Source organism: Bubalus bubalis, chromosome 12 (assembly GCF_019923935.1).
Source record: "Bubalus bubalis isolate 160015118507 breed Murrah chromosome 12, NDDB_SH_1, whole genome shotgun sequence".
Classification (NCBI taxonomy): domain Eukaryota; kingdom Metazoa; phylum Chordata; class Mammalia; order Artiodactyla; family Bovidae; genus Bubalus; species Bubalus bubalis.
The window spans coordinates 84704583-84720280 of record NC_059168.1 but is presented as its reverse complement, the minus strand read 5'-3'; the positions used below and the strand labels follow the sequence as shown (position 1 = coordinate 84720280).

At 46.0% G+C, this 15698-nt stretch overlaps 2 long non-coding RNA genes across 17 annotated transcripts in view; one reads left to right on the top strand and one right to left on the bottom strand.

Moving 5' to 3' along the window:
* Positions 1-15698, top strand: part of LOC102401061 — a 21819-nt gene extending 6121 nt beyond the window's left edge. Inside the window, exons 3-4 of one of the 2 annotated variants that reach the window (XR_006543567.2) lie at positions 12066-12253; positions 15443-15698. This is a non-coding gene — a long non-coding RNA (uncharacterized LOC102401061). The remainder of the gene's footprint in view (positions 1-12065; positions 12254-15442) is intronic. The other variant, XR_003102384.3, reaches the window with a different exon arrangement.
* The window catches only part of LOC102400844, a 44509-nt gene continuing 33786 nt past the window's right edge, over positions 4976-15698 (bottom strand). For 3 of the 15 annotated variants that reach the window (XR_006543552.2, XR_006543556.2, XR_006543554.2), the window contains 5 exons: positions 15364-15476; positions 12036-12936; positions 10893-11118; positions 6329-6627; positions 4976-5318 (listed from right to left, as the gene is read on the bottom strand). This is a non-coding gene — a long non-coding RNA (uncharacterized LOC102400844). Of the gene's footprint in view, positions 5319-6328; positions 6628-10892; positions 11119-12035; positions 12937-15359; positions 15477-15698 lie in introns of all 15 variants that reach the window. The other 12 variants (XR_006543558.2, XR_006543561.2, XR_006639824.1 and 9 more) reach the window with 8 other exon arrangements.

The following is a 15698-nucleotide window of genomic DNA, read 5'->3' as shown; positions in this document are numbered from 1 at the left end:
CATGGAATTCTCCAGGCAAGAATACTGGAGTGGGTAGCCATTCCCTTATCCAGGTGATCTTACTGACCCAGGCATCAAGCCCAGGTCTCCTGCATTGCAGGTAGACTCTTTACTTTTTGAGCAGGCAGGCATTTTGCTCGCTTTGCCTATTGCTATACCCAGAACAGTGTCTGATATACTTCAGGTACTCAGGGCACATTATACTGAAAATGAATGAATGAATGTCAAGCATTCATGACTTTTGTCATAGCTGACAGGTTTGTTAGAAAAGGGAGTGATAATTTTAGCCTAAGGCTAATGACTCCTTTGAAGTTCAAGGTCCATAAAACCAATTTTAATAGATTCCATTTATCAAAAAAACAAAGAATATTCTTTTGATGATCTTATCTACTCATTATTAGTTTCAGACTAAACCAATGGAAGGATCAAATATCATTGATATAAAATTAAAATACTAAACTAGTAATAATATCAAACAATCAATAATAAGGCTAACACTTCACCGCTTTTACTATGGGCTAGGCTCTGTCTCAAGCATATGACATATTTTATTTTGCTTTGTTATTTTTTTAATACTTATTTTTATCTATTTGGCTGTGCCCGGTCTTAGTTGCAGCACTTGAGATCTTCCATCTTCATTGAGGCACGAGGGATCTTTTAGTTGTGGCCTGTGGGGTCTAGTTCTGCAATCAGGGATCAAACCCAGACCCACTTCATTGGGAGCACAGAGTCTTAGCCACTGGATTACCAGGGAAGTCCCCGTATGACATGCATTAACTCATTTAATCATCAATTTAACCCTATCAGTTAGTATTATTATTTTCCCATTTTACAAATCAGAGCACTGAGGTGCAGACAGCTTAAGCAATTCTCTTGAGGTCACAGAGCTGCAGTGTGGGGAAATCCAGAGGTCATGGTGAAAAGTGAAAGTGAAAGTCAATCAGATCAGAGATCAGATCAGTCGCTCAGTCGTGTCCGACTCTTTTCGACCCCGTGAATCGCAGCACGCCAGGCCTCCCTGTCCATCACCTGCTCCCGGAGTTCACTCAGACTCACGTCCATCGAGTCAGTGATGCCATCCAGCCACCTCATCCTCTGTCATCCCCTTCTCCTCCTGCCCCCAATCCCTCCCAGCATCAGTCTTTTCCAATGAGTCAACTCGTCGCATGAGGTGGCCAAAGTACTGGAGTTTCAGCTTTAGCATCAGTCCTTCCAAAGAAATCCCAGGGCTGATCTCCTTCAGAAAGCACTGGTTGGATCTCCTTGCAGTCCAAGGGACTCTCAAGAGTCTTCTCCAACACCACAGTTCAAAAGCATCAATTCTTCGGTGCTCAGCCTTCTTCACAGTCCAACTCTCACATCCATACATGACCACAGGAAAAACCATAGCCTTGACTAGACGGACCTTTGTTGGCAAAGTAATGTCTCTGCTTTTGAATATGCTATCTAGGTTGGTCATAACTTTCCTTCCAAGGAGTAAGCGTCTTTTAATTTCATGGCTGTAGTCACCATCTGTAGTGATTCTGGAGCCCAGAAAAATAAAGTCTGACACTGTTTCCACTGTTTCCCCATCTATTTCCCATGAAGTGGTGGGACCGGATGCCATGATCTTCGTTTTCTGAATGTTGAGCTTTAAGCCAACTTTTTCACTCTCCTCTTTCACTTTCATCAAGAGGCTTTTGAGTTCCTCTTCACTTTCTGCCATAAGGGTGGTGTCATCTGCATATCTGAGGTTATTGATATTTCTCCCGGCAATCTTGATTCCAGCTTGTGTTTCTTCCAGTCCAGCGTTTCTCATGATGTACTCTGCATAGAAGTTAAATAAACAGGGTGACAATATACAGCCTTGACGAACTCCTTTTCCTATTTGGAACCAGTCTGTTGCTCCATGTCCAGTTCTAACTGTTGCTTCCTGACCTGCATACAAATTTCTCAAGAGGCAGGTCAAGTGGTCTGGTATTCCCATCTCTTGAAGAATTTTCCACAGTTTATTGTGATCCACACAGTCAAAGGCTTTGGCATAGTCAATAAAACAGAAAGAGATGCTTTTCTGGAACTCTCTTGCTTTTTCTATGATCCAGCCTATGTTGGCAATTTGATCTCTGGTTCCTCTGCCTTTTCTAGAACCAGCTTGAACATCAGGAAGTTCACAGTTCATATTGCTGAACCCTGGCTTGGAGAATTTTGAGCATTACTTTACTAGTGTGTGAGATGAGTGCAATTGTGCGGTAGTTTGAGCATTCTTTGGCATTGCCTTTCTTTGGGATTGGAATGAAAACTGACCTTCTCCAGTCCTGTGGCCACTGCTGAGTTTTCCAAATTTGCTGGCATATTGAGTGCAGCACTTTCACAGCATCATCTTTCAGGATTTGGAATAGCTCAACTGGAATTCCATCACCTCCACTAGCTTTGTTCATAGTGATGCTTTCTAAGGCCCACTTGACTTCACATTCCAGGATGTCTGGCTCTAGGTGAGTGATCACATAATCGTGATTATCTGAGTCATGAAGATCTTTTTTGTACAGTTCTTCTGTGTATTCTTGCCATCTCTTCTTAATATCTTCTGCTTCTGTTAGGTCCATACCATTTCTGTCCTTTATCGAGCTCATCTTTGCATGAAATGTTCCTTTGGTATCTCTGATTTTCTTGAAGAGATCCCTAGTCTTTTCCAGTCTGTTGTTTTCCTCTATTTCTTTGCATTGATCACTGAAGAAGGCTTTCTTATCTCTTCTTGCTATTCTTTGGAACTCTGCATTCAGATATATATATCTTTCCTTTTCTCCTTTGCTTTTCACTTCTCTTCTTTTCACAGCTATTTGTAAGGCCTCCCCAGACAGCCATTTTGCTTTTTTGCATTTCTTCATTCAATTGTGACCAACTCTTTGTGACCCCATGGACTATACAGTCCATGGAATTCTCCAGGCCAGAATACTGAAGTGCGTAGCCTTTCCCTTCTCCAGATCTTCCCAACCCAGGGATCAAACCCAGGTCTCCTGCATTGATTCTTTACCAACTGAGCTATCAATTAGTATTATTATTTCCCCATTTAACAAATCAGAGCACTGAGGTGCAGAGAGGTTAAGCAATTCATTTGAGGTTACAGAGGTGCAATGTGGGGAATCCAGAAGTCATGGTAGAACAGAAGAAATGCAACACAGCAAAGAGCTTGCATTCAAGCTCTTAACCGAGTCACATGTTCAAGTAACCTCATTTTCTAAACTTCGATAACCTCACCTGGAAAATGAGGAGGATGGTACATGTTCACGTGGTTGTTGAGAGGCTGACAGTCATTATATTAATACGTGAAAGTGCAGTCGAAACAAGAGCTACTAGGGGGACTTCCCTGGTGGTCCAGTGGTTAAGACTCTGTGCTTCCAATGCAGGTGGCACAGGTTCAGTCCTTGGTCAGGGAACTAAGATTTCACATGCTGAATGCCTTGGCCAAAAACAAACAAACAAACAAGACACGAGCTACTGTTACTCATTGAGTAACATTATGATGTTAATATTTTTATCCCATTCAATGTTATGACACTATTATAATTACTACATGATTGCCTCCATCTCATTCCAGGAAACAAACGTTGCTCTTGTTGGCAATTAATTCATACATCCTGGGCATAAGTTGTTTTCACTTGTCTCTCGTGTCCCCGAGCAGCCTACAAGCTGAGTTGAGGTTTAGATCTTCTGGGAGGTAGAGATGGTCTCAGCCCATAGCCAGGCCAAACGTTACAGGATCTCTTCATTTTAAAAGCAAGAGAGTCTGGTTAGTTGACATCAAAGGTGTGAATTTAAAGACCTCTGCCACCTGATGAAGATTCTTCCGTGTTAAAACAAGTTCTGGGGCTTCCCTGGTGGCTCAGTGGTAAAGGATCTTCCTGCCAATGCCAGAGATGTGAGTTCAATCCCTGATTCGGGAAGATCCCACATGCTGTGGAACAACTAAGCCCATGCACCACAACTACTGAGCCTGTGCTCTAGAGACCACGAGCCACAACTACTGAAGACCGAGCACCTAGAGCCTGTGCTCTGCAATGAAAGAGGCCAGTGCCATGAGCAGCCCGAGCACCGCATCTGGAGAGTAGCCCCCATTTGCTGTAACTAGAGAAAGCAGAAACAAAAAGCCAGCACAGGCAAAAAGAAAGAAAGAAAAATTTAAAACCAAGTTCTGCCTCGGGGCCTTTCTCCCCATCCGCCCTCTTTGGACAATGTTTTCCCGTTCTGTCTAGGAACCAGTTAGTTCTCACTGCTCACGCTGCCTCTTCAGAGAAGCACCCTCAGGCCTCCAGGCAGAACGGACGCCCTGCTCCCTGCTCAGTCCATGCCCACACATCCCCACTTGCACTGCCGCAGCCCTGATGCAGACATCAGTTGCATAAATCATAAGTATCTGTCTCCACTAAAATATAAGTTGGATGAAGCCAGAGACCATCTCTATCTTTTTCAGCATTGGAACCCAGGGCCCTTTGTAACTACAACAGCTTGCCTGCAGAAGGTGCTTACTAAAATATTCTGAGTGAAAGAAAGCACCCATTGGCCACTTTGGGGAAGCCCCAAGCTCTCTCAGCCTTCGTTTCCATGTCTGTCAAAGAATCTGCTTGGCCATCGCGTGGTTGCAGTGGATACTGCAGTGAGAGCTCTCATGGCACAAAAAGTGAACAAGCAAGCAGGGACTGAGGTGCCACAGTTTCTATCCAAAGCATTTTAGGAGGTGAAAAATGGCTTCCAAGACAGAGTTACACACCAGACATTGTTATTTGGAGCAAAACCAACCAGGAGGGAGAAAAGGACATATGTTGACTTGGAGGGCAGAAGGAATTCCAAGCTCTGCAGTATCTTTGGAATTCTTGGAGCCCTTTCAGCATGAATCGGGTTACACGGGAGATATATTTGGGTTTTACCATCCACGCAGGGGTGCTTCACGTTGGCCATGGAGATGAATCTTAACTTACTATAAATAGAATGAAGAGAGGTCTGTTGCTAAATTATTTATTGCACATTACATCTTGCCTGAAGCAATGATGTTTTTAGGTTCTACAAAGGTAGCTGTGTATAGTCTGTAGTCATTACATAAAGGAAACTCTGACAGTTTAGATTATAAACCATAAATTATCTGTTCATCAGTTGGTGAAGAGCACATAGTGTGACTCTATTGTGTTAGCGCAGGAGACTAGAAATAGATATCTGCATCTTCTCCCAAATACTCTGTCCACATTTGCCATAAAGATCCACTAATCAATGTTTGTTTTCCATCCTGTAGAACGAAAAGCAGAATTTCCTCTCCTTTACCTGATGGGTCCTGCATGGCTTCCCAGGGCCTGTGGAGAGAGAGCCAGGCTTAGAGGAATCTTCCCAACACAATACAGAATAAATTCCTTACAAAGCTTCACATTACAACAGATAGATTGAGAAAGCCCTTCACATTCCTCCCTTTAATTGCAATAGGTTTGAGGTTGAGGGAGATGTCTCAATAGGGAAACAACTCATATACCTCTTTCTCTTTTTTTTTTTTTTTAATAGATGAAGGTATTGTCCTTTCTGGAAAGGCATTTTTCAGGCCCAAATTTTTATTCCTGTTTTTGCTTCTATCTCCTCCAATCTTTTCCTATAATCAGTTAATAATGATCATTCATTTGGTTATTCATTTAGCAGACATGTATTAATGCCTATCATGGGTTAAACTCACTATCTGTGTAGATAATGCCACTGGCCTTCCTCCAGCTCAGCCTGGGCACCTTGAGCCCCTTCTCCTGAAAGCCTTCTCTTCCTCCAGTGCTCTTATCCTTCAGATCTTAGCTCAGATTTTACCAACCTGGGGACTCTTTTTGATCATCAAGCTGGATTCCACCTCTTTGGTGTCCCCACACCCAATGTACACACTCCATACTCTCATTTTCCTCTGTCCAACCTCTCCCAGAACTTCCTACATTTTGAATATATCTGGTGACATGTTCCCTACATGGAGTTACATATGTGGATGCATTTCAGCATCACATTAGGGGCTTCCCTGGTGGCTCAGATGGTAAAGAATCTGCCTTCAATGCAGAAGGCCTGGGTTTGATCCCTGGATTGGGAAGATCCCCTGGAGAAGGAAATAACAACCCACTCCAGTATTCTTGCCTAGAGAATTCCATGGACAGAGGAGCCTGATGGGCTATAGTCTATGGAGTCACAAAGAGTCAGACACTACTGAGCAACTAACACTTTTAGTTTTTCACTTTTCATCATCAGATCGATCATGATCGATATGTATTTGTTGAGCTACCAACCTGTTTGCAAACAATCACAAAATCGAGAGTAGCTTCTGCAGTTGAAGTTTCTTACTCACCACGTAGTCATGTACTCCTCTCTGCAGCCCTTCCTAGAGTGGCTGTCCTCCAGGGCCCTCTCAGGGGGCCTGGACTGTGTCCAACTTGAGACTCTGCCATCTTCTGGACTGAGTCAGCTGGCAGATGCAGAGCAGAACGTGTCTAGTGGACACCTCGGTCTGGAAGAGACGCACGTCTTGCTCATCCACCATCCTTTGGCCAGAATTAGTCACATGACTCATCAAGGGGAAGGGCGGCTGGAGAATAGAGGGGGGATCCTCTGTTATAAGTGGATGCAGCTAGGATCGGCCACAGGCACCTAAAAGGACGATGAGGATGCTGGTGGGCAAAGACATGGGTGGGGGAGGCAAGCAAATAGCATGAGCAAGGGCTGGGGGAGGGAAACAAGAAATAATAATAACAAAACACTAATGATTTGGGGGCTTCCCTGATGGCTCAGTAGTAAAGAATCCGCCTGTCAATGCGGGAGACACATGAGACACGGGTTTGATCCCTGGGTCAGGAAGATCCCCTGGAGAAGGAAATGGCAACCCACACCAGTATTCTTGCCTGGGAAACCCCATGGACAGAGGAGCCTGGTGGGCTACAGTCCATATGGTCACAAAGAGTTGGACACGACTGAGTGACTGAAACATGCACACACAATGATTTGGGAGGAACTGTAATAAATGAAGAGATATCTTATAGAGGCATAGTCCCTCAAGGATAATAGGCTGAAGAAAGGAATGGATAGGTCGTTGAGTGGGCAGATAAATGGACAGATGGATTTGCACCTGTGGCTGAGGACCTGCGACATTCTTCTGTAGAGAGGTGCAAGGTTAACTGGGGTGCCGGTCCTCCCAGCATCCTATACGTCTCTCCCCACACATCTTGAAGTGGACACGTGAGGAACTACAGAAAGGCAGGAACCCTGAATGAAGGGATGAGAGGCTGGATGCCCCTTGAGAGTCTGGCCCTCCAGAAATGCTCTTAGGAAGCCTTTTGACTTTGCTTTCATTCATTTGTGAGTTAGTCTCTCATGTCATTATCTGCTGCCTCCAGCCTGACCACAGGACAGAGAAGTGAAGGGAAATAACAGGTGTACTCTACTCGCAGAGAATGGCTTCTAAAAGCATGTGCACAGGCTAACAGGATAGAAGTTAAATTCTGAAAGCAAGGTAGAGCTTATCTGGACCCCCATTCATGGAAATGATGAGGACTCTGAAACCCTGGGGTGGGGATGGGGTCCGCCACGCATATGATAAGAGCAGAACAAGGACCCTGGTCTCTCCCAGCTGAAGTGTGTGCCAGGGAATCAGGCCTAAAATGAGAGAGTGAGTGAGTGTGTGAGCAGGTGCTGAGTGCTATGGGGAAAAGGGAAGGCTAAACAGGTGAAGGGGGACCAGAAATGCTGGGATGCTGGCAAGGCGCAGAAGGCAAGGTGCAAGAGCTGGGTGACACTGAGCCAAGTCTTAAAGGAGATGAGAGGTGAACCATGTAAACATCAAGGAAGACAGTATCGGGGTCAATGAGAGGCTCGAAGACAAGGTGTGACGTGGAGAATACATTTCAAAAAGATCACCTTGGCTGCTCGGTTGAGAATAGACCTTGGGAGGTAAGATGTGGGGAGACCATTTGAAGGTTATGGGAGTGACCTAGGCAAGAATGATGCACTAAATTCATAATCAAAACTATAATGCTCCAGGCAAAGGCTTGATAGATTGCATACGTTAATCACATATAAACTATGCAGAGTAAATATTAAAAACTTCTAATTCTATTTTTCAGATGAGACAAAAAAAAAACAGAATTCAGACAAGGCAAGACCTTCCCCACTGTCACAAATGACATAACTAGGTGTAGTTAATGGCAGAGACACACTTCAGATTCTAACTAATCATTGATAATCATTGTTAATAACACTAATCATTGTTAATAGTCGATTAACGATGTTGTGATAGTTTCAGGTGGACAGCAAAGGGACTCAGCCATACACATACATGCATCCATTCTTCTCCCGGGGGTAATTTTTTTAAAGCATGGAGTAATATATGAAGAGTCAGAAGAAAATAATAAAACTAGGAAAATTCATCAGACCAGAGAGTAGACGAACAGATGGGGAGGAAGAGCAGGACCCTGATTCGGGCTCATTTCTCTGTTTCTCCATCTGAAACTCTCTCCTCCCCTTTTTCCTTGCACCTGTCTTCATCAGAGAGGGTCCTCACCCCGTCTCTCTTGCAGATTAGTAAAGTTGGTGAAAAGCTGATAAGCTCTGCAGACCCCTGGCCTTCCCTCTGCTAGAGCCTGCATTGCGCTGGGGCCTACGCTGCAGTTCCAGGCTCCTTTCTCAGCTGGCTTTGGGCTCTAGTCGGTATCCTGGAGGAGGGACAAGAATGCTAGGGGACGGGAATGCTGCGGTGTTTTCTCTCTCTGTCTTCGCTGCAGCCTTTCCAGCCCAGCTGGTGACCTCGCCCCTGGCCTTGGGCAAACTCACCTCACCCCACTGCCATCCAGTATCAGATGACACTGACTTTTCTTCTTGTGTTAATCTCTGGGTTGCTTTGTTCTATTTATTACTTATTTGGCTTCTCCAATGTAGCTAACACCCTAGATTAAATTCCTCCCATTTTAAACACCGAAAGTGACTTCTGTTTCTCTTGAATGACAGACAGACATCCTTTCCACCAACAGACAACCATGCAATGTGCCATTTCAAAACCATAGAAGACAGGACTCCAGTTTTGAAGTACCTGCCTTAAGGATGAGTTCCACTGCAGATTGATAATGCTACCCGAAAAAATTCCCTTTGAATAGAAGTCAAACTGTTTATAGTGAGAAAAGCAATTTTGAAAGAACGATCATCAGTGCCTTTAAAAGTTTTCACGATGAATTAAGACACATTATCATCCACAAATTTTCTAAAAGATTCATCAATATTTAATTTGCTTCTCAAAATCACATTAGGATTAACATTACAAAGCAAACAGGCTTTTGTTCTAAGGAAAAATGTATCAGGGCTAAGCAGTGGTTTTATCTGACACCTCTGTTAGCCTAATACAGTGGAGGGGAGTATATTTGTGTTTGTACTCACAACAGTTTCTGTTTCTGAATTTCTGCCCTTGGCTACTTTTACAAACTAAGCATCAAACCAGCGGGAAGACACGGTACACAAAACTTTACAGCAGCAGGATATGTTCCCTAATATTTGGCTAATCTTTGGGTGATCTCAAGAGAAGCTAGTGGAAGAATGTTAAGAGTTAGCAGGGGGTATGTGAACCTCTCTTTTTATTACCTGGCTCAGCTAACACTTTGCAAGACGTCATGGCACAAGAATCTAATCATTGCCTCCAGAATCTCTTCACTGCTCTCTTCAGAACAAATCTGTGTCAGGTTCCTAAGTGCTAAGCTTGAATAGATCTGCTCTTAATAATTAATCCTTTCCTTAAAGTGCTTTGATTTTTCAGATTCGGCTGAGTATATATTTGGCAACTCTAAGCCTGTTGTGCCAAAACAAAATTGTAATGTTGATGGGGGGTGCTTAGCTGCTCAGTCGTGTCCGACTCTTTGAGACGCCATGGACTGTAGCCCGTCAGGCTCCTGTGTCCATGGAATTCTCCAGGCAAGAATAGTGAAGGGGTTTGCCATTTCCTCCTCTAGGAGATCTTCCCAACCCAGGGATCAAACCCAGATCTCATGCATTACAGGAGGATTCTTTACCATTTGAGCCACCAGGGAAGCCCATTGGTGGGGGATCAGGTGTCAGATTCCAGGCCCCATGAGATTTTAGTGGAAGAAGCTCAGATGTGCTGTCTTAACCCTTGAAGAGAAGCTTGGCAGTCGTCACCTCCCCAAGAAGAGGCATATTTAGCCTGAATTAAACACCCCTGCCTGCTGGTTCCCATGCAAACTGTCTTTGCTTGTTCTGTGTGTCTCTTTGTGTGCTTATGTGTCTTTGCTTGAGCTGTTGCTTTCCTCACTTCACCCCCATTACTCTGTATTCTTTTCTGAAGACTCAGCCATTGCCTCCTCCAGGAAGCCTTCTTTGATTCCTCTCCCACCCCCAACACCTCCCCACCAACACACACACACCCTGACCCCAGCTTTCCTGCAGCTCCTCTGCTTCCTTCTGCACATAATTCCAAGATGATCTCCTTGTGGGTCTGCAGCCACCTGCAGACTCTGAGTTCCTGCAGAGTATGGACTGTCTCTGGATGTGAGCGTGTATCCTCAACAGCTGCTCTGTCCCTGTTCCTTGAACACAGCTGAAGGGAGCTGACCAGAGCAGCTGATCATCTTTGAAGTCGAGATCGTGCCTCCAGCAAAACTGCAAAAGGCAGCAGCTCCTCCAGCTCGCGCTCCGTGACCATTTCAGGACACAGAGGAACATTCATCTCTCTCCTGTAAAACTGCCTGTGTACCGACGCCGCTTGCTTGCATTCTTCCTTTTCGTTTTGGCTTTCTTCCTGAGAGAATTACACAACCTCCTGTCCTCCTCCCCATGCTGCACCTCCAGCTCTGAAGCCCATGAATAAAGAAAGACAGCCAGGACTCCAGGATCCTGTTACAAATTCAATACGTGCATACTTTTCCCGGGAGCCCTGCAGACTTGCATTTTCTTTAGAATGGCAAAGCTTAACAGGCCTCAGATAGGACTCAGAAACCTGAAAGGGCTTTATGAGGTTGGCCAGGGTTGTCTCATCCTTAATGGGAATGTAATGGATAACACGGGGCTTCCCAGATGGCTCGGTGGTGAAGAATCCGCCTGCCAATGCAGGAGACACAGGTTCAGTTTCTGGGTCTAGAAGATCCCCTGGAGAAAGAAATGGCAACCCGCTTCAGTATTCTTGCCTTGGAAATCCCATGGGCAGAAGAGTCTGGGGGGCTATAGTCCATGGGGTCGCAAAGAGTTGGACAAAGCGCACGCGTGCACACACATACACACACACACACACACACACACACAGTGGATAACACTCAGCCAGATCTAGGCCAGGAAAGCCTTCACTATTTGCTTCCTGCAATGCCAGGCCAGTTATTATACTTCATGGCAGCTCGGCCTCTTCATTTCTAAAATAAGGTCAATGTCATGTAATTGCACAGTGCTTGGGGAGGATTAATAACACAATGTTAATGCAGAATCGGGCACCTAATACCCCAAAATGGGTAGAAATAATAACAATAATAATACGTTTTTATTCCAAACTGTTAAAGATCAAATTATAAATCTGGCCCGCTCCACTCCTATGTTGGAGGCCTAACTCCAGAATGTGACCTTATTTGGAGGGTCTTTACAGAGTTAATCAACTTAAAATTAGGTCACTAAAGTAGGCCCTGTGTGTGTTAGTCATTCAGTTATGTCCAACTCTTTGTGTTCCCATAGACTGTAGCCCTCCAGTCTCCCCTGTCCATGGAATTCTCCATGTAAGAATACTGGAGTGGGTTGCCATTTCCTCCTCCAGGGAATCTTCCTGACCCAGGGATCGAATCCAGGTTTCCCACAATGCAGGCGGATTCTTTACCATCTAAGCCCCCAGGGAAGTTAACCCAGTATAAACAGTGTCATTATAAAGAGAGGAAATTTGGACACAGGCATGGACAAAGGAGAACTCCATGTAAAGAAGAAGGCAGTCTGGGGTGATACTTCTATAAGCTAAAGATGCTAACGAAGCCAGCAAAGCTAGGTGGGAGCATGTAATAGTCTCCCTCAGGGGCACAGAAAGAACCAACCCTGCTGACACAGTGATCTTGGACTTTCAGCCTCCAGAGCTGTGAGATGCTGATGAAATTCTGTTGCTCGAGCACCCAGTTTGTGATAGTTTACCTGCACTGAAACTGAGAACAGAGATGTTCCACTGGAACGACAGCACAGCAAGGGAGGCAGAGCCGGACGACGCTGCAGTTAGTGTGAGTCTTTCTGGAATGAAAATCCTCATTGCTGTCTACAGGTAACATATTGGTTGCCATGGTCTCCATCCACACCCCGAATGTCCCCTTTTTCCAGCCCCTGTCCTGAGCCCCTTCCTCTGAACACACAAGACATACCACCTCATTTTCCTTTAACACATTCTCCTCTCCTGCCTTGCACTTCAGTTAGGATGACAGACTTCCCAGGAGAGATCCTAATTTAACTGATCTAGGGTGGGGCTCAGAAAATCACACTTACTTTAAATGCTCTTAGAATGATCTTCTTATGCAGGGGAGTGAGGATTCTGCCTTACCCCAGGCCCTCAGAGCAGGTCCACAGTCTCCTGCTCTGGTATCCAGTGAATGCCATCCAATGGGTGTCCCAGAGGGTGGGAGATGAGTGGACTGAGTCCTAGGTAACAGCTAAATATACCTCTGCAATGCTCCAACCCCGTGGTACCCATTCATCAGTCATGTGCACTTGAACCATCAGGGAAGAGGCCTCACTGCCCACTGCTCGTCCACACTCCCTGTCACCCACGCTTGATGCCACTCCAGGAGCTTCCCTGCCTTCAGAGATCAGAAATCACTTAGCTCCACACACTAGGGTAAGACCCACTGCACCTCCAGCAGTTCCCAGCCAGCAGCACTTCAAAAAAATCCCACAGGTCACTTTCATATCTCTTCAGAATGAGAACCCTCTGGTGTGGATAGACTGTCTTTTCTGAAATAACAACAACAATAATAACAAACCAATCAAGAGTCAAGCAAACAAACCCTCTCCCTGTTGAAAATAACTAAGTGTCTCCCCATCACTTTTTTTTTTAATATCGACTATATTTCTTGTGCTGTACAATATGCCTTTGTAGCTTGTTTTATTTTATTTATTTATTTATTGGCTGCATCCCTTGGCATGTGAGATCTTAGTTCCCCAAGCGTGCTAAGTTGTTTCAGTTGTGTCCTAGTCTTGGCAACCCTATGGACTGTAGTGTGGTAGGCTCCTCTGTCCATGGAGTTCTCTAGGCAAGAATACTGGAGTGATTTGCCATGCCTGCCTTCAGAGGAATCTTCCCAACCCAGGGATCGAACTGGAGTGGCTTGCCATGGGGGGATCTTCCGACCCAGGCATCGAACCTGTGGCTCCTGCATTGGCAGGCAGATTCTTTACCACTGATCCACGGGGAAGCCGCTTAGTTCCCTGACCAGGAATCAAACTTGCACCCTTTGCTTTGGAAGTGTGGAGTCTTAACCAGTGAACCGCCAGGGGAGTCCCAACATCACCTGTTTTTAAAAGTTTAAACACGTTATGTGCATGCATGCCAAGTTGCTTCCGTCGTGTCCAATTCTGCGACTGCATGGACTGTAGTCCACCAAGCTCCCCTGTCCATGGAATTCTCCAGGCAAGAATACTGGAGTGGGTTGCCATGCCTTCTTCTGTCATGGCCTTTGCCATCCTCACTAGCAAAGAAGCTAATTCTTTTCTTTCTCCTGTTGTGCACATGCTGACGTGGGGATAGCTCTCTCTCCTGCAGCAGCCTTTGTCCTGCCTTAGAGCTTCTGCTCCTATTTGTTCCTTCTGCCTGGACTGTGTCCTTCCCCGTGGACCCACTTGGACTACTTTATCAACACTTGGCTCAGGAATCTCCTTTCCTGAACCCTCCCCACTTAAAACTCTCCATCCACACCCCACTCCCAGGCGGCCTGGGTCCTCCGGGCTCCTTTTGGCACTCTGGGTTTGCTTTGACAGCCCTTGTTCGTCACGATGTGTTTATATTTCACCCGCCACAATGGTCTGTGGTCCTGAGCACACAGACTGTCTCATTCAAGTCTTTGTCGCCAGCATTTAGCCCAGCATGTGGTACACATTAGATACCCAGCAAATATTTGTTGAACGAATGAGTAAATCACATTCATTGATATTTACGAGTGCTTCACAGTTTACAACATGCTTCAAACAGCACATGGTATGAATAAAAGGGTAAGAAAGTTCACACGGCTCTAGTGGTCCTTCCTGTGAGGGCTCCTGCCAGCCTTGACTCAATTTTAAACGAGCTACTCTTCTCCAAGTTCTGCAATGGAAGGACAGCTGTTGCGGGGCGGGGAAGCGGGGGAGGGTGTTGGTTTTTAAACTTGGGCAAAGGAGGATGAGTTCAGATGTGCTGGGGCAGAGAGGGTGACCAACTTCCTTCCACTGCAGTGTGATTGACCCCATGACCTCAGCCACCCCCTCCTCCAAGCCAAATCCTGGAATTCTGCCATTTACAAGGAAAAGAAAGAAAGAAAGTCACTCAGTCGTGTCCAGCTCTTTGAGACCCCATGGACTGTAGCTGACCAGGGTCCTCCGTCCATGGGATTTTCCAGACAAGAATACTGGAGTGGGTTGCCATTTCCTTCTCCAGGGAATCTTCCTGATCCAGGGATCAAACCTGGGTCTCCCGCACTGCGGGCAGACTCTTTATCATCTGAGCCACCAGGGAAGCCCTGTGGCTTTACCAGGAAAGGTTAGCACAATTAGCAAATGTGCCTCTGGCCATGCAAAGGGATGGGTGGTTGTGTTCCTATCTGTGAGCACAGGCTCCTCTCCCAGATCAGTCATATCCTGAGCACAAAAGGCTGTTTCTTTCTGGTTTGTTCCACCCCAGAGCACTCAGGGGAGTTCAGTGTCCACCTTGAGTCTTGGCCCATCACAAGACTTCTAGTGAAGTCATTTGGAACAGGTGAGGGGTACCGAATTGGGAATCACACAGAAGGAGAACTGGGTTTCCCAGGTAGCGCTAGAGGTAAAGAGCCAGCCAGTCAATGCAGGTGACATAAGAGAGGAGGGTTCGATCCCTGGGTCGGGAAGATCCCCTGGAAGAAGGCATGGCAACCCACTCCAGTATTCTTGCCTGGAGAATTCCATGGACAGGGGAGCTTGGTGGACTACAGTCCATGCAGTCGCAGAATTGGACACGACGGAAGCAACTTGGCATGCATGCACATGCACGCACAGGAGAACTGGCTTCAGGGCACTTCCTGGACAGGGCCTCCTTGCCTGAGCCCCAGAGAGACTCCTGGACAAATAGGAGCCCAGCTCCTGAAACACGCCCAGCATGGCCCCCTCCCTCAAGTCCAGGGGGTGACAGCATTAGAAGACACTACTCTCACCCACATTCTGCCTCCGGAATTGTTTAGGCCAGTTCTCATCTGTCCATTTCACTCCTGCTTCGTCTCTTCTGCTTTCTTTCCAGATCTTGTCCTCTTTTGGCTCCAGTTCTTCATCACCTTGCGTGGATCAACAACTCAGCTTCAAATTGGTCATCTCAGCTTCAGCAGCCACCGCTCCACCCACTGCTCTCACCCAGCCTGCCTCCCACTTATGCCTCCAACAGCCCCAAGGCCACCCATATTCACCAGACTCTGCCTCCCGGTTTCACAGGTGAAAACCACGGTAGCAGGATGCCCAAACTCCACTGAACTTTGAGTTTTGTCTAATTTGTGCCAGTC